This window comes from Microcebus murinus, chromosome 8 (genome assembly GCF_040939455.1).
Source record: "Microcebus murinus isolate Inina chromosome 8, M.murinus_Inina_mat1.0, whole genome shotgun sequence".
NCBI classification, from domain to species: domain Eukaryota; kingdom Metazoa; phylum Chordata; class Mammalia; order Primates; family Cheirogaleidae; genus Microcebus; species Microcebus murinus.
In genome coordinates this window covers 94680809-94697005 of record NC_134111.1, presented here as the reverse complement: position 1 = coordinate 94697005, position 16197 = coordinate 94680809, and the positions used below count along the sequence as shown (strand labels likewise).

At 35.1% G+C, this 16197-nt stretch overlaps 1 pseudogene; it reads right to left on the bottom strand.

Moving 5' to 3' along the window:
• Nucleotides 1–14613: 14613 nt before the first annotated feature.
• Nucleotides 14614–15947, bottom strand: LOC105862850 (SWI/SNF-related matrix-associated actin-dependent regulator of chromatin subfamily E member 1 pseudogene; annotated as a pseudogene).
• Nucleotides 15948–16197: the final 250 nt, after the last annotated feature.

Here is a 16197-nt window from a genome sequence, read left to right as displayed (position 1 = left end):
TAGAAGACTAGTATGAAGTTGTTTAATAAGAAGTTTCCTGTTTCCAGGATTCTATTCTCTTCTCATCTAAAAATATCTTGGAATGCGATAGTCTTAAAACCCCTTTGAAACTTGGCTCTCCTCAAAGGCATTTCAAAATAAATTCGGTTGCTTTATTATGGAAGATTCAGTTAGGCTTTTTTCACACATTATTTTAGACACTGACAATGAATCCAGAAATTCAGAACATCAGTAAATATTACAAAATTATCCTTGAAAGGCTACAAATGAGGCAATGTTTGTAATGAAAAGAATATTGGACTTGAACAGAGCAGGTCGTATTTTTGTCACCAATGTCTGTGTCACCATAGGCAATTCATTTTGACTCATTGAAGTTCAGTTCTCTGATCTGAAGAATGAAGAGGCTGTATGTAATATTATTGAAGAAACTTTTCCAATCTAAAGAGAAGCTTGTAAAACTGAGGATTTAATAGTCTTGATATTCCTAGGATATATGAATTTTATAACCATTGAGGTATATTAAAATCAGAACACTTTATCTTTTAGTGAGAAGAGATACAATATGAAAATTTTTTAGTATAAAACATATTACCAGTGCAATAATTATCAAAGCAAACCTTCGAATCCCAGTAAAATCAAGCAGAAGATTTTCCTGAGTTGTCTTAGCAAACTGTCAACAACTAGAATGGCTATATGTTCAAAAAAAAGTGATAAGCTTTAATTTATTGGTTACCCACTAAAGGTAGAATAAAAATATACTAACATAGATTTTTCCCATAAGGAATCATTCTTCAAGCCAGGACATTTTTAGTTCTCATGTTGTCTGTATAATAATTTCAATGTCTTTCTCACTGTCTCTGTCTCTCTCGACCCACATCTAATGAAGGAAATAGTCTTTTATTTTTTTTTTTGAGAAAAATTGTTTAGTTTTTCCAAATATTGATAAAATACTTAATAAAGATTTTAAAATCTACTTGGAAACTGAAGCAATGGTCGATTCTGGCTTCCTAAAATATCCAAGGCCTAAAATCTCAGATAAAGCCTTACTGAAAATTATGCAGACAAAATACAATGTATGTGTGGGAACCCTAAATGTAAAAGACAGTGGTGGTACATACATTGTCCTTATAATATTAATACCTATAATATCATCTTTAACACATTGCATAATAAGTATGTTTACATGATGGCATCTCCCTTCAGATTATGAGCTCCATGGGTGCTATCTTAGTATAAATCCTATCTTAGTATAAATCCCTAAGGCTTTTCACACAATCGTTGCTCGATACATGTCTATGCAATTAAAGTTGAATGAATGAAGACTCAAGAGTATATCCTGGATTTAAGACATATTGGTTTGAGGTTTTTGGTTTTGTTTCCTTTTATTTCAACAAATTGCCTTCTATCATGATTTATGTATCTTGACAAGAAAACCAGATAGTTATATTAAAAGGATTGTTTGATAGTGAAATAATGCTCATAAAGTTATTTGTATAAAGATCAATTCTAACAGGTTATTATTATATTTACCAATATAATATATTAAAGAAGACCTCCAACTCAGCAAAGTAGTTTACCTACTGGTTCTAATGTCACTTGGAATTTCTTAGAAAGGTACAAAACCTTTTTTCCTTTCATGAAGATAAGACTGAAACACAAATTCCTTTTGAGGAACCACAGAGTGACATGGTTACACACAAGTTATTGATGTCAGATTATTTTGGAGTTGGATAGGGAAAAGGCAGAGGAAAGTATCTGTAGAATAAGAAGGATATGGAATGGCAAAGAAAAGTCCTACAAAAAGAGATATGGCTTCAGGTTTCCTAAAAGGAACATTCAGGATGCCAGTGTCCTGAATCCTTAGCTTAGGGGAATTTTTAAAGTATCTTTTTTATGTTCCAATTTTCACGTAAAATAATTTGCAATTCTTCCTCACTGGAGGGAGAAAATGGCAACAGACTTAGTAGAAGCACTCTATTCTGGAGGTCAAAAATATATAGTCATATATTCTAGGGGATTGCAGTCTTGATTCCAGCATTTACGAGCTTAGTGACCCTGAACCAGTTGTCACTCTGAACCTTGTTTCCTCTTTTGTAACACTGGCATGGTATCACAGAGTGTATGGTTGTTATTTCATGTTAGCTTTCTACCCACCACTCCCACTATACCTGAGTGGGAGAATTAAGTGAAATGCATGGATTTGCTATCAGGCATACAAATGGCAAAATAAATAAAATGTGAAGCACACTCAACAAAACAATAAACCCTCCTGATTTGAGGTGGACATAGCTGGGAAAAGCCACTGAAGTGCTAGCTCCTTAACACAGATTCTTGGGAGATGTCAGTTTGTACCACATCCAGATGAATTAGCTTTTCTTATGCCTATTTAGAAAGTAAGTTATGCATAGATAAGCTAATATCTTTATATTACTAAATGCTTCTTTCCTTCTAATGGAATAATGTTCCTTGAAATCGCTAATCTAGCCCACAGATGGAGGTGTATGTCTCTAAATCCCGATAGAGATACAACGAATTAATGTGCTCAAGGGTATTGTTACAATTGTTGGCAAGACATATAAAGGAGTCTTGTTTGATGACTTTTGCAAAATCTCTTATTTTATTAATAAAGTTTTTATTTCTTTTGAACTCACATTGTGAAACTTGTTAATAGTATTCTTGCAAATAGCTATTATAAATATATCATCACGCTATTAGCAGGAAGTAAAGGAAAAGGCTTAATTGAAAAAAGCATCTGAAAATATTTTGGCGATATTAAAAGCATAAAATACAGGAACTAAGTAGTCTCCTTAAGTAATTCATTGTGGAAAAATGTGGGTCTGTATTAGGCTAAATGCTCTGCAGAATATGTTAGCTAGGCATATGATCAGCTATATTTGTATCAAAGATAGGACAATTAGGACTCATGAGTCTTTTACTAGCTATACTATAAAGTCATGAGTATCTAAGAAACCCCATTACTGAGCATCTCATATTGCTTCCCCAGGAGCAAATGTGTGCTAACCACACCGGGTCTTCTTTGTATGTTTTGCAACTCATTCTATAGTTGGCACTTGCTTATTTTGTCTGCTGCCCACAGACAGTGACCTGACAGCCTCATTTCACATGTAACTTCTTCAGGAAGGCCTCCCATTCTTCAGTTGTTCTACTTTAATCCTAAAATTTTATTTTATTTTTAGAACATAAGTTTGTATCCCCAGAGTCTAGAATAGTGTCTGGTACTTAGAAAGCAATGGATGTTGAATGATGAATGAATGAATGAAACGTTAAGTTCTCTTATTTTAACCCCATAGTGTGGATTGATTAAAAACCAATACAAATCTGTTACCCAACGTGAGTTGATTTTTGTGAGAGGTGAAAGGTGTGGGTCTTGTTTCAGTCTTCTGCATGTGGCTATCCAGTTTTCCTAGCACCATTTATTGAATAAGGATTCTTTTCCCCAGTGTATGTTTTTTGTCTGCTTTGTTGAAGATTAGTTGGCTATATGAGGATGGTTTTATATCTGGGTTCTCTGTTCTGTTCCACTGGTCAATGTCTCTGTTCTTGTGCCAGTGAAAAGCTCTTTTAATTACTATAGCCTTGTAGTATAGTTTGAAGTCTGGTAAATTGATACCTCCTATTTTGTTTTTATTGCCTAGGATTGATTTTGCTATACGGGGTCTTCTCGGGTTCCATACGAAGCATAAAACTATTTTTTCTATATCTATAAAAAATGATGATAGTATTTTAATAGGGATTGCACTGACTCTGTAGGTCACTTTGGGTAGTATAGATATTTTAACAATGTTGATTCTGCTGATCCATGAGCATGGTATATTCTTCCACCTGTTTACATCCTCTGCTATTTCTTTCTTCAGTGTTTCATAGTTCTCCCGGTAGAGGCCTTTACTTCCTTGGTTAAATATATTCCTAGGTACTTTATTTTCTTTTTTTGCTATTTTGAAGGGAATTGAGTCTTTGATTTGGTTCTCACTTGTACTGTTGTTGGCGTATATGAATGCTTCTGATTTCTGTGTGTTGATTTTGTATCCTGAGACCTTTCACCTCTCACAAAAATCAACTCACATTGAGTAACAGATTTGAACATTAGGTGTGAAACTATTAGAATTCTAGAGGAAAACGTTGGAAATACTCTTCTAGACATTGGCCTAGGCAAATAATTTATGGAAGACCCCAAAGGCAATCACAGCAACAACAAAAATAAATAAATGGGACCTGATCAAATTAAAAAGCTTCTGTACAGCCAAAGAAACTATCAAGAGAGCAAACAGACAACCCACAGAATGGGAGAAAATTTTTGCAAGCTACACATTTGATAAAGGGCTGATAAATAGAATCTATTTAGAACTCAGGAAAATCAGCAAGAAAAAAATCAAACAACCTTATCAAAAAATGGGCAAAGGACATGAACAGAAAATTCTCAAAAGAAAATAGAATAATGGCCAACAAACATATGAAAAAGTGTTCAATATCTCTAATCATCAGGGAAATGCAAATCAAAACCACAATGAGATATCACTTAACTCCAGTGAGAACGGCCTTTATCAAAAAGTCCCCAAACAATAAATGTTGGCATGGATGCAGAGAGATAGGAACACTCCTACACTACTGGTTGGACTGCAAACTAGTTCAACCTCTGTGGAAAGCAATATGGAGATACCTTAAAGTGATACAAGTAGATCTACCATTTGATCCAGCAATTCCACTACTGGGCATCTACCCAAAAGATCAAAAGTCACTTTATGAAAAAGACACCTGCACTCGAATGTTTATAGCAGCACAATTCACAATTGCAAAGTTGCAGAAACAACCCAAGTGCTCATCAATTCATGAGTGGATTAATAAAATGTGGTATATGTATACCATGAAGTACTATTCAGCTTTAAGAAACAATGGTGATATAGCACCTCTTGTATTTTCCTGGCTAGAGCTGGAACCCATTATACTAAGTGAAGTATCTCAAGAATGGAAAAACAAGCACCGCATGTACTCACCAGCAAATCGGTATTAAAGGATCAACACCTCAGTGGACATATAGTAATAACATTTATCGGGTGTCGGGCAGGTGGGAGGGGGGAGATGGGGATGGGTATATACAAACACAATGAGTGAGATATGTAACATTTGGGGGATGGTCACACTTGAGGCTCTGACTCGAGGAGGGAGGGGGGCATGGGCAATATACATAACCTTCACACTTGTACCCCCATAATATGCTGAAATAAAAAAATAAAAATAAATAAATAAAATCTGGGTCTATACAACAACAATAGAAAAAAAAACAATACAAGACAAAGATGCTCACAACCAATATTTTAAAATACTTACTTTTAATTTCTATATTTTATTCCTTAAACTCCTGAAAAAAGGGGCAAAAAATAATATGATCATTAGTGGAGAGAGTTCTCCTCCAAATATGGCAGTATGTATAAGTTGGCCACTATCTATGCCTTGACAGTTTCCTCTTTGGTGGTGTAAAGGAAGAAAAAAATGGTAGGCCAGGGTGGGAGGATGTGTGCAGAGTGACTTAAGAATCTTAGAGAGGCTTTCCCACACTCTGCCTGCTGCCCCAACATATAAAGGCATTGGAAGTTTTAGAATATTTTTTAACACAATTGCTAGCCAAAATGAGCGCCTGAAATCTTATTTAGTTCTGCCTCATATATCAGCCTTTGTATCATCAATCAAGCTGCCATAATATTTTCTTGAAGTAAAAGAATAAAAAAAATTATAGAAATATACTTTCCCTAGCTACTTAAAAAATGTTTACATGTAAAAAAGGAAATTGCCACTCAGAGAACAGGACTGAACCATTTTGTGAGTTGACTATAGTTTTTTTTTCCCCTTAGTATTGTATACATTCAGAAGAAAGAAGAATAGCACTAGGTTTTACATACCCCAATATGTGAAATATATGATATATATACACATGAAATATTCATTCATTCTTTCAATATATATTTGAGTAGTTAGCACATGCTAGCTTTCTACTAGTCACTGCGAATACAGTTGTGAACAACATGTCTGAGCACTCTGTTTTTGTAGAAATTACATTCTGTTGCAATTGGGGAAGACAAAAATAAATGAATACATGAACAATACCATTACACATCTCCACTCAGTCGATGCCAATTGTATGTAAGGCAAATTTGTGTATATATGTATGGGGGGGATGGTTAACTCGGGGCCACATTTGTTTTTATCCATTTCTCATTGGATTTAGGCATTTCCAAATAGTCCAAAGACCTTAAATGGTATGAAGTGTTCCTTCACAAAGAACAACCAGCACTTTTTCTGAACAAAGGCATGATATATTCCCTAGTGCCAATATCTCAAACCTAGCATCACTTTTGATTCCTTTGTCTTCAAATCTATATGAAGTAATATGTCAGTTTAGGAAAGTCCAGCAGGAAGTTGGAAGGGGTAGATTAAGCTGGGTGATGCTAAATTTTAATTAGATCTTAGAAAAGGTATCGCTAGTATCTAAATAGATTGTTGGGTAAATGAAAGAAATAAACCAGGCTAATGTGCAATTGTAATTAGTGGATATATTTAAACTCTATCTTAGTAATTATCTGTTAAGAATAGGAGTCAATAGCTCTTCAAGTGACCTTGAACAAATTGTATAATTTTTTAATGTAAAAGTTTTCCTAGCCTGTAAACCAGAGTTAATACCATTTTCCAATTACTGATTTCAAACAATATGTCCTAGTGTATATCATGTGTTCTAAGATGCCTATAAAAATTTTCCACATTAATAGAAATCATTACTTTGTTGAAAATTAATATCTTGGCACTTATATAGCACCTCAAAGAGTTAGAAACGTATACTCTAACTTTACACACACAGAACAGATGAGTTTCTGCTTAATATCCCCCACAAGTGTTAGTTTGCATGTTTCCAATATGAGGCTTCTTTTTCTCTCTCCTGGCCATATTTCTAACTTCTTCAGACTGTTTTATATTATCTTTTCACCCTCACTTGTGAATTCAAAACCATGCAATTTAGCATCATTGGCAAATTTAATTAACATATTTCTTTCAGACAGTTAGTAACGATGTTAAACAAAAACCTTATGTGTTACTATAATGACATCAAAGTCCTTTTTTTGAGATAACTGGCTATACAAGACAGCACATGTGGGAATCTCCACCACAAAAGGAGCACCTGAGAATGGAAGAATACAAGTTGAGAATAGCAAGTTGAGAAGAAATGGAATGGAACACCCTTTGCTATTATATTACAGGCTGAAGATCAAGATAATGTAGTCAGAATATCAGCAGCAATGGAGTCACAAAACAATTACTGTTTCAGTTCCTTGAGGTCGGTATGAGGCATATGACTGTGTTAGTTAAGAAAAACTCTTTACGTTCCTGCCCGCCTGGAGATCGATCACTAGATGGTGGAAAGTTAATAATTATATTAATAATAACTAGCATGGACCTGAGAGGCACTGTGATTGGCACCAGCATATTTTAAAAGGCTCTGAGGCCTGAGCGCTGATTTTAGGGAGCACACTTTCTGTTAGAGACACAGAAATATAGTCAATTTTAAGCCAAAATAAGAAATGTAAAATAGGCCATGGAGTATAAGAAGAGAGAGTGAACCGGACAAAAGTGAGTTGGGGGAGGCTCAAAGAATAAATGACATTAGAATTGTGTTTATAAATAGGAATTTGATCAAAGGAGAAGGGGCTGGAGTTTATCAAAGGAAGAGATATAAAGGTATTTGAGAGTGAGACATGTTTCTATGCTGGGGAATAGCAAGTAGGGTAGAGTGGTTGGGATAAAATATACTGGTGGTGAGGGCAATGGAAATGGTGGAAGGCAAAACTTAAAATTGGCTCATGTATGCTTTGCGAGGGTTTGAAGGGTTTGACCCTGTAGACAACTGAATGCGGGCTGAGAACAGCATAGGATTTAAAATTGGGAATTAACATGATCAATGTATGTCGCTATTGTGATAACTGGACTTGTATGCTAAAGAAATTTTAATACGGTTCCAGTATTTATGTCTTTCAAACTAATCTAATAAAAGCTATTTTCTTCAGTTGTAATAAATAGAGACACAAGCAAAATTCCACCATGGATGGATATCTGAGTCTGTCTATTGATTTTTCCATCTCTGAGAAGTGTATTGTCTTTAAACACAATTCACTCCTCTAAAAGGACAGCATATAAAATATAAATTAATAATAAAAACACCACTTATTAAAATGCTCAGGATAACATTTTTCTCTAATTTTTATAGTTATTTTAGAATTAATTAATAAGTCTCCTTTTTAAGACTTGCTGTTAAAAATATGTCTAATTCTTTCTATATTTACATTTGATATATTTACCTGATTTTCTAGTTATTTTAGAAATAACTAACAAAGACTTTGATTTTAAGCTTTGCTGTTTAAAAAATTCTAAATTTCAACATACTATCCTGCCTTCAAAAACATAATGGACATGTTATTAGTACTGATGATGCACAGTTTTGAAGTTACAGTTAAAACCTGAGTATCAATTCCCTTTTTTATATAGTAGCAAACATTTAAATGCAGATAGCATAAAAAATAGAGTTCTGCTGACCTCAAGATGGTATTAAAAGCTTTAAAGTTATTTAACTTAATATGTGAGAATAACAGGCTTGATTGCTTTACTCCTAAATAGAAAGTCCAAAAAATTAGTTAATAAGGATTTAAACTAATAATACTGAGCATGACACTATCTCATATATTAAATTATAGATGTACATTTGTTCAGTGAATGAATGGATCTTCGGTTAAAGCATTAGTAATGTAATTGATTAAATGTATGCCCATTACGTATTTTACTGACATCTGTTTGTTATTCTCCTGAGGCTTACAACTTGCTGTTGTCTATATTTATTGCGTATTCACGAACACTCAGGCACTGGACACACCCTGTGCATTAAAGCTCCTTGTTTCATAGAATTTTACTTTCTGCTAGGACATGACCTGGCCTTTACATACACTAAATATATCACAGCAGGATGTAAAGGCAGTTCCACTTATACATTCATTCAACCATTCATTATTCTTTTATTTCATTTGTGTTCTCAGCACTAAGTGTTTGAGACATCCATAGCAAAAAACTGAATAAATAAGACCAATAAAGTCTCTGCTTTCATGGAGTTTATGGTCTACAGAGCAAAAGAGGCATTAGTAAAGTAATTACAAGTGTCAAAACTGCTAAAAGAATTAGTAAAATAAAAGAGTTGTGAAATCCAGAGTGTGAGAACTAGTTTAATTTGGGGAGGAAAAAAATATTACTTGTAGTTTCTTTGGCTTTGCCCTAGTTACTTATATTTTTAGGCTTGTCAAGATCATACATTGATTTGTTCATTCCACCGAAGTTAATCAGTTTTATAGTCAAGTCTATCAGGATGAAACCTTAGAATGCTCATCAAAGCAATTTGGAAATATTACATTTATGATAGGGCCATTGGGTGGGTGATGCAGAGTTTTTAATTAAAACTCTATATTCAAAAAATCATCAAAACTATTTCTAAAAGAAAGGAGACTAAGAATTCTGAAATCTGAATACTTTATTTATTACAACATTTTCTAAGTGCTATTCATATTAAATTTTCCACACCCAAATTTATATATAGTATTTTACCAATTAAACCAGTTAGAAATGAAATGCATAATGCTCCATTATTTTAATAGAAATCTAAGGAACAAAGGTCATGTGGCTCTTTTATCACTCAGGATTTTGATTGCCATTGTTAAATCCAAGAGGATATGATATGCAAGATGAAGTGAATTTTCTGTCCATGCAAAAATAGTAATAAAAAATGAAGGTGACATTATTACTTCTTATCTGCTCAGCTTCATCATTCATCCGTCTTATGCTATTTCCCAACCACATTATCAGTTCCTCCTTCCTTTGGTGTTTCTGATACTTAACAATGGTTTAATTACAGTTACCCAGAATAATACTTGGAACAAAATGATTATGCACTAAAAAGGATATTTAATTTCCCAGTGTTGGCCACAAAACAAGTTTCATCTAAATGCCTGTTTTAATTATATCTAGAAGTCTAGTCCGAGATGTATACCAGTGCATTGGCACTCTCCATTGATTTAATCTGTTAGATAAAAATGTATGGACCAAGAAGACGTAGTTGTGAGTAAATATATAGGTGCCCTGGTCCTTCTCCACTTTCTCATGACAGAGCAACTCTCTTCTTTCCCTTTCCTGGTGTGATCCATGACTAATTTACAGCAGCTGAAAGCTGACCTCAAAGAAAAAACTTTCTCTCTGCTCTCCTTTGATCACTATGGCAGCTACAAACTAAAACGCTTTGCAAATCTCTCAGTCTGGGCATCCAGGGACAGGCTGTCAGTCAGGCAATAACCTTTATTGAGATGCAGTGTGCATGCAGGGCACTGTTCTGGAAGCTCTGAGATGTTACAAAGGTACTGAAGTTCCTGCAAAAGCCCTGACCATCAGGGGCTCTTAGAGTAAAAGACAGTAATCAATTCCAGGATGAATCTATAACTATACAAAGGAGATCTATTACTGCTAGGAATTTTCCTCCGAACTTTACAACCTCTGAGCTTTCACTGAAATACTGATAGGATTATCCATGACATCATTTCATAATTCAGCTGCTGGTTCATTCCCACCCACGGAAGTCAATACCAGGGAGAGAACAATGAAAATATTTACTATTGGAAAGAAAAAGTATCACCATATACTCTAGAGAAATGGTACTCTTTTGATATGGGCAACTGCATTTCAGTTAACAACATATTTAAGTTTTGTATGTTTGTTTGTTTTGTCTTTTACTCTATTAGATAATTTGGAGAGCTTTATAGGGAAAACATGCTATTTGTTTGCATGGTGTACCCATGTGTGAAGAGACAGTCATGGATTAGGGGTTGATGACTAAGGTGCATGGGATTTCTTTTTGGGTTGATGAAAATGTTCTAAAGTTGGTTGTGGTAATAATAAACTCTGAACATACTGAAAGCCATTGAATCATACACCTTAAATGGGTGAATTATATAAAGTATCAATTATATCTCAAAAAAAACTGATAAAACATGAATCTCTTTCTGTATCTATGGGGTTTTTTTATCAAAGAATAGCCATAACTAGCACTCTTACTCCCCTCTTGAATGATTGTATTTGTTTACAAAATTCAAGTTTATTTCTCTTAGCCAACATTTAAAAAAGGCTTTGCAAGGTGAGATTTTTAAGTCTTAATCAGATATTACATAACACATATGATTTAATGAGACACAATCTTTTTAATTACTCAGCTGCATTCGATTATCCAAAATGCAGACAAAACACATAGTGTTCCGGTCATTCTCTGCCTTGGAGAAGTACCTAATTATTGTGATATTGCTCTAGTCTGTGCACGTGAGTTATTGAGGTCTTTCCTTTCTCCTTCCTCTGTCCCGCAAATAGTTCTCAGATTATGCTGCTACTCAAGCACTAGGCTTAGAGAGAGCGTTGTTTTAAAGAACTACTGTTCCACAATTTTTCTTTTAATCCATTATAAATAAACAAAAGATACTTTACCCACGTATTATGTTATTCCTAAGTAAGTTATAGACTGTGTATGTGTTTTAGGATTTGCTTGCTTTCATCCATTCCCAAATAGCCAAAAAATATTATATTATAAAAGAGGTATATGTTGAACCACATATCAAAACAAAAACAAACCAAAATAACCTCAAACAATATAATAATTCCATAGAAGAAAATAAAGGCTAGAATAAGGAGAAATAAAAAGATGTCAGGTACATATGGCTACGTGGCTACCACAACTGTGAGTCAAATTTCATGAACCTAAATCATAGCCTTTGTTTTCCCAAACCTGTTCCTTGTTCCAGATTCCTTTCTGAAATTGGTTTCCTTCTAATGCAAACCACAAGATGTAAAGAATATGTGGAATTGGTTTTTGAAGTTCATTTTAAGTTCTAGTTATTTCTAGCTTGAAAGCAATTCTGAAGTCAAGGTCAACTCGAGTTTTGGAGTCTAAAATTAACCAAGATTATACTTAAAGGATTCAACAAAGAAAATAGGGCAACTCAAGGGATACCCCAATCTAGACCTTCATGCCTAGATCTAGTACCCTTTGGGTCACCACAGCTCAGTCTTTCATGCACAGAACTAATCTTTAGTCTGAAACCAACAGGGATTCACAAGAACTGAAAAACTTCAGTCTTATCATTAATGTCTTGATAATTGATAATGTATTGGCTCATTAATGGAAACAACCAGAATGATCAAATACCTCACTCCTTTCTTACCCCATTTTTCACCTCCCACCCTCTAAACTTAGACATTCTTCAAAACTCATTTCTTAGCCTCTGCTAATCTCCTCCACATTTTCTTCATAGAGACAGATTTAGCCAGCACCTTCGCAGAGAATCCCAAATCCCTACCACTAATCTAGTCCTCTCACTCAAGTGCCCAGACTCAAAATGCTAGTCAGGCACTTCTATTTACGTTTCTTAAGAGCATTAACATTTGAAACTGAATTCTCCACTCATCCCCATCCCCCAGTGAACCTCCCATCCTAACCACTGCTTTTTGTCAGAGGATGTTTGCATTTTTTCAATATTTGAGAATCAATTCTAGATTTAAAGAGACTAAGGAGAGATATATTGCTAAATTAGGAATTGTTTAGCTGTTACCATTTCTTAAAAATTATACAAAATTCCTAGATTTGGTACAAAAATTGATGATATAAAATACTATTCTTAGAAAAGAAGACACTAAGGAAACTTGACAACTGAATGAAATGTATGATCTCAGATTAGGTCCAAACCCAGAGGAAAATTTGTGAGAAAGGACATTATGAATACAACTGGCAAAATTTGAATATGAACTGCAGATTAGGTGATAGTATAGCGTCAGTGTTGAATTTCAGGGGTTATTTTTTATTTTTAATTATTATGGGTACATAATAGTTGCATATATTTTAAGGGTACATGTAATGTTTTGATACAGGCATGTAATGCATAATAATCAAATCAGGGTAATTGGGAACATCACCTCAAGCATTTACCATTTCTTATTTTGGGAACATTCCAATTCCACCATTTTAGTTATTTTAAAATATATACCATCCTCAGTTTACGCCCCACTTCCTGCTATCCTTCCCAGCCCCTCTGGTAACCATTATTTTACTCTCTGTCTCCATGAGATCAATTGTTTTGATAATGATACTATGATTATGTAAGAGAAGGTGCTGAAAGGCATATAATGCTTTCAGCTTACTCTCCAATAATTCTGAAACATAGATATATGATAGGTACATAGAGGATGGATACATTATATAAAAGAATTGTGTAAAATTTAAAAAATTTTTAAACTGAGGTAAAGTGTGTAGGTGAGCTCCTTATATGATTCTTTCAACTTTTTTGCAATTTTGAAATCATATAAAAAGTTACAAAAATGTTGAATTCCACTCTGAATAGATGAAGATTTATAAGGAAGGGTTGTTCTAATTCTGTTGTTTTCTGAGAGTCAAAGAAGTTAGGAGCAAAGAAATAGAGGTACTTCTTTTAATATCTATGAAAAGGACAATTAAGAACCATATGGAAGTTATTTTTTTCAATATGGAATATTAGACCTGAGAGAAGTTTTTTGATGTGAACAACTCCTTATACATTTTAATAGATTAACATCAAAAATTCTTTGTGTTTTGATCAAAACTGTATTTGAAATTCTTTCAGTACTCTACCATGAAACAAATTTAGTAAACAAATGTCACAGAGAATATTTCCCAGTTTTAATATCTACTTTCAAGATCTAAGTTTTGGAGCCTAAATAATTCATTCTCTCACTTTAATTTTGAAGGAAGAGTGAAAAACATACTGACTTATTTATTTAATTCAGCTCTCAATTCTCATTCAACAATTTGATATTATCATTTTTTTTTCTTTTTTGATCCATTCATGCTGTCAGCACTTAGGTAAGGCAACAGAAATAGTATATATTCTCCTTTAAGTAGTATTTTTTAATTGCCATGTAATTTCATTTCTTACCTTAAGAAATTTTAAAATAGTTTCTTCCCATATCTCCCAAGGTTATATGTTTTAAGAATAGTGATGAGACTATTCCTCAGGAAAAAAAATTGGTATCATATAGAAAAATAAAATGAACTCTGCAAAGCTTCTAGTGAAGTGTTACAAATTCACATTTTTCCATTTCTATTTTCTTTTTTAAAAAATGTAATTTCTTTTACATTAGGAAAAATAGTACATTAGAATAATTAAAAGCCAGAAAAAAAGAAACTATCCAATGTTCTATCACCTAATGAAATCGATGTCTTTATTCATGATGTCCCTTGAACTTGTCCATATGCAAATTCCATTTTTTTTCCTTTTATTTCATCATATTATGGAGGTGCAAATATTGTTAGGGTTACAAATATAGCCCCTGCCCCCCACCTTCCCCCCCAATGTGTCCAATCCCCCGGTGGTGTGCACCACCCGCACACGTTATGAAAGCATTACACCCCTTTCCTCCTCCCCCCCTCCCGCCTGCCCACCACCAGATAAAAAGGTTTTTTGTTGTTGTTGTTGTTTTTTTTTTTTTTAAACCAAAAAACATTTTTCATTTAAAAAAGTATTTAGAACACATAAAACAAGGCAACATCTGTTCCTTTTTCTCATCTTCTGGTATGGGATCTGTTGGTGGCTCCTCCACTGTGGCACTGTTGCTCTCTGAGCCGGTGTTGCTGTCACTGGTTCCTTCCTCTGCCATACTGTCAACCCCCTCCTGCCCACTCTCCTTGTCCTCAGGAGTTGAGGTGCCTTCTTCACCATTCTGTTGGCTTTCTGTTGTTTCTTCAAGGTGTGTCTCCTCTGTCTCCATTGGAATGTTCTCGTCATCTTTCTTTTCCTCAGCTTTATTTGCCACTTGCTCTTCCTCAGGAACAATGCTGCTCTGACTGCGCTCCGCTTGCTCTGCTGCCTCCTTTTCCCTTTCCTCCTGCCTTTTGCGGGCTTGCTCCTCTGCCTGTGCAATCTCAGCTGCAATCTTCTCCATATCCACTTCCACTTTTAGACCACACAACCTTTTAAGTTCATTGTTAAATGAATCTGTGCTTTCCAGGAATTTCCTCTTCTTTTCCTGATGTCGTTCCTCTATTTGAAGAAGTTCAGCCTCTAGTTTGCGCTGATGAACCATTAAAGATTGGACCTGTCGTTTGAGGACCTGCATTCTGGCTGTCGTGACAACTGACCGAACGTCTGGCACCACACTCTCACTAAGGATTTCACTGATGAGGCGGTGGTTTCTCTGGAAACGGGCAGTGGCTGTATGCTTCATTGAAAAGCCATCATCATAATCATCTGGATCTTCAGCAGGCTGAATGCTCATGTACGGTTCTCCTTTCTCCATGCGAGACTGTCTCTGTCGACTTTCTTCCTCTAAAGCAGCTTCTGCACGACTTTTTGCATTTATGTAAGCAAGGTAAGCGGGGGGATTATGATAGGCCTTCATAGATTCATTGTATTCTATCTTTTCTGCTTCGTATTCGTTTAAATATTCTTGTTTCTCTTCATCAGTGAGATCTCGCCACATGACACCAATAATCTTGCCAATCTCCCACAACTTTAGGTCAGGGTTAGAAGCCTTTACTTGGTCCCAGACCTTTCTGCTGTACCTCATGTAGGGCATCAGCGGCTTATCTGGTGGCTTTGGGGGTTTTGGAATCGTAATACCAGAGGATGCCGTGACCCGGCTGTTGGTGCCCGGGTTCCCTCCCAGCCTGTAGTTGTTGTAGGCGAGATGACTGTATGGATTGTATCCCACAAACCCTGGTGTGCTGGGCATTTGTGTTGCAGGAGCTGGGGTGGGAGGTGGGGCATAAGATGGTCTTTTTGACATTTTGGAAGATTAAGTTCTCAGTTCCTTAAGAATGAATCTGAGACACCGCGGGCAGAAAAAGCCTGCTGTTGTTTTTTTGACATTTTGGTTACATTGTATATCTTTGGCTCTCCCTAAGAAGGGTTAGAGTTATGCCCTTCCCCTCAAAAGTGCTCCCCACATCCCTAAGATTGGGTCCCCCCCAACCCCTGGTGAGCATTGCCACCATTTGAAAACCATAATCAGTACCAATTTGATGGCGAGTAGATGTGTAGCCCATTTTCCATGTCTTGTGTCGCCTCACTTTGGATAACGGGCTTAAGCTTA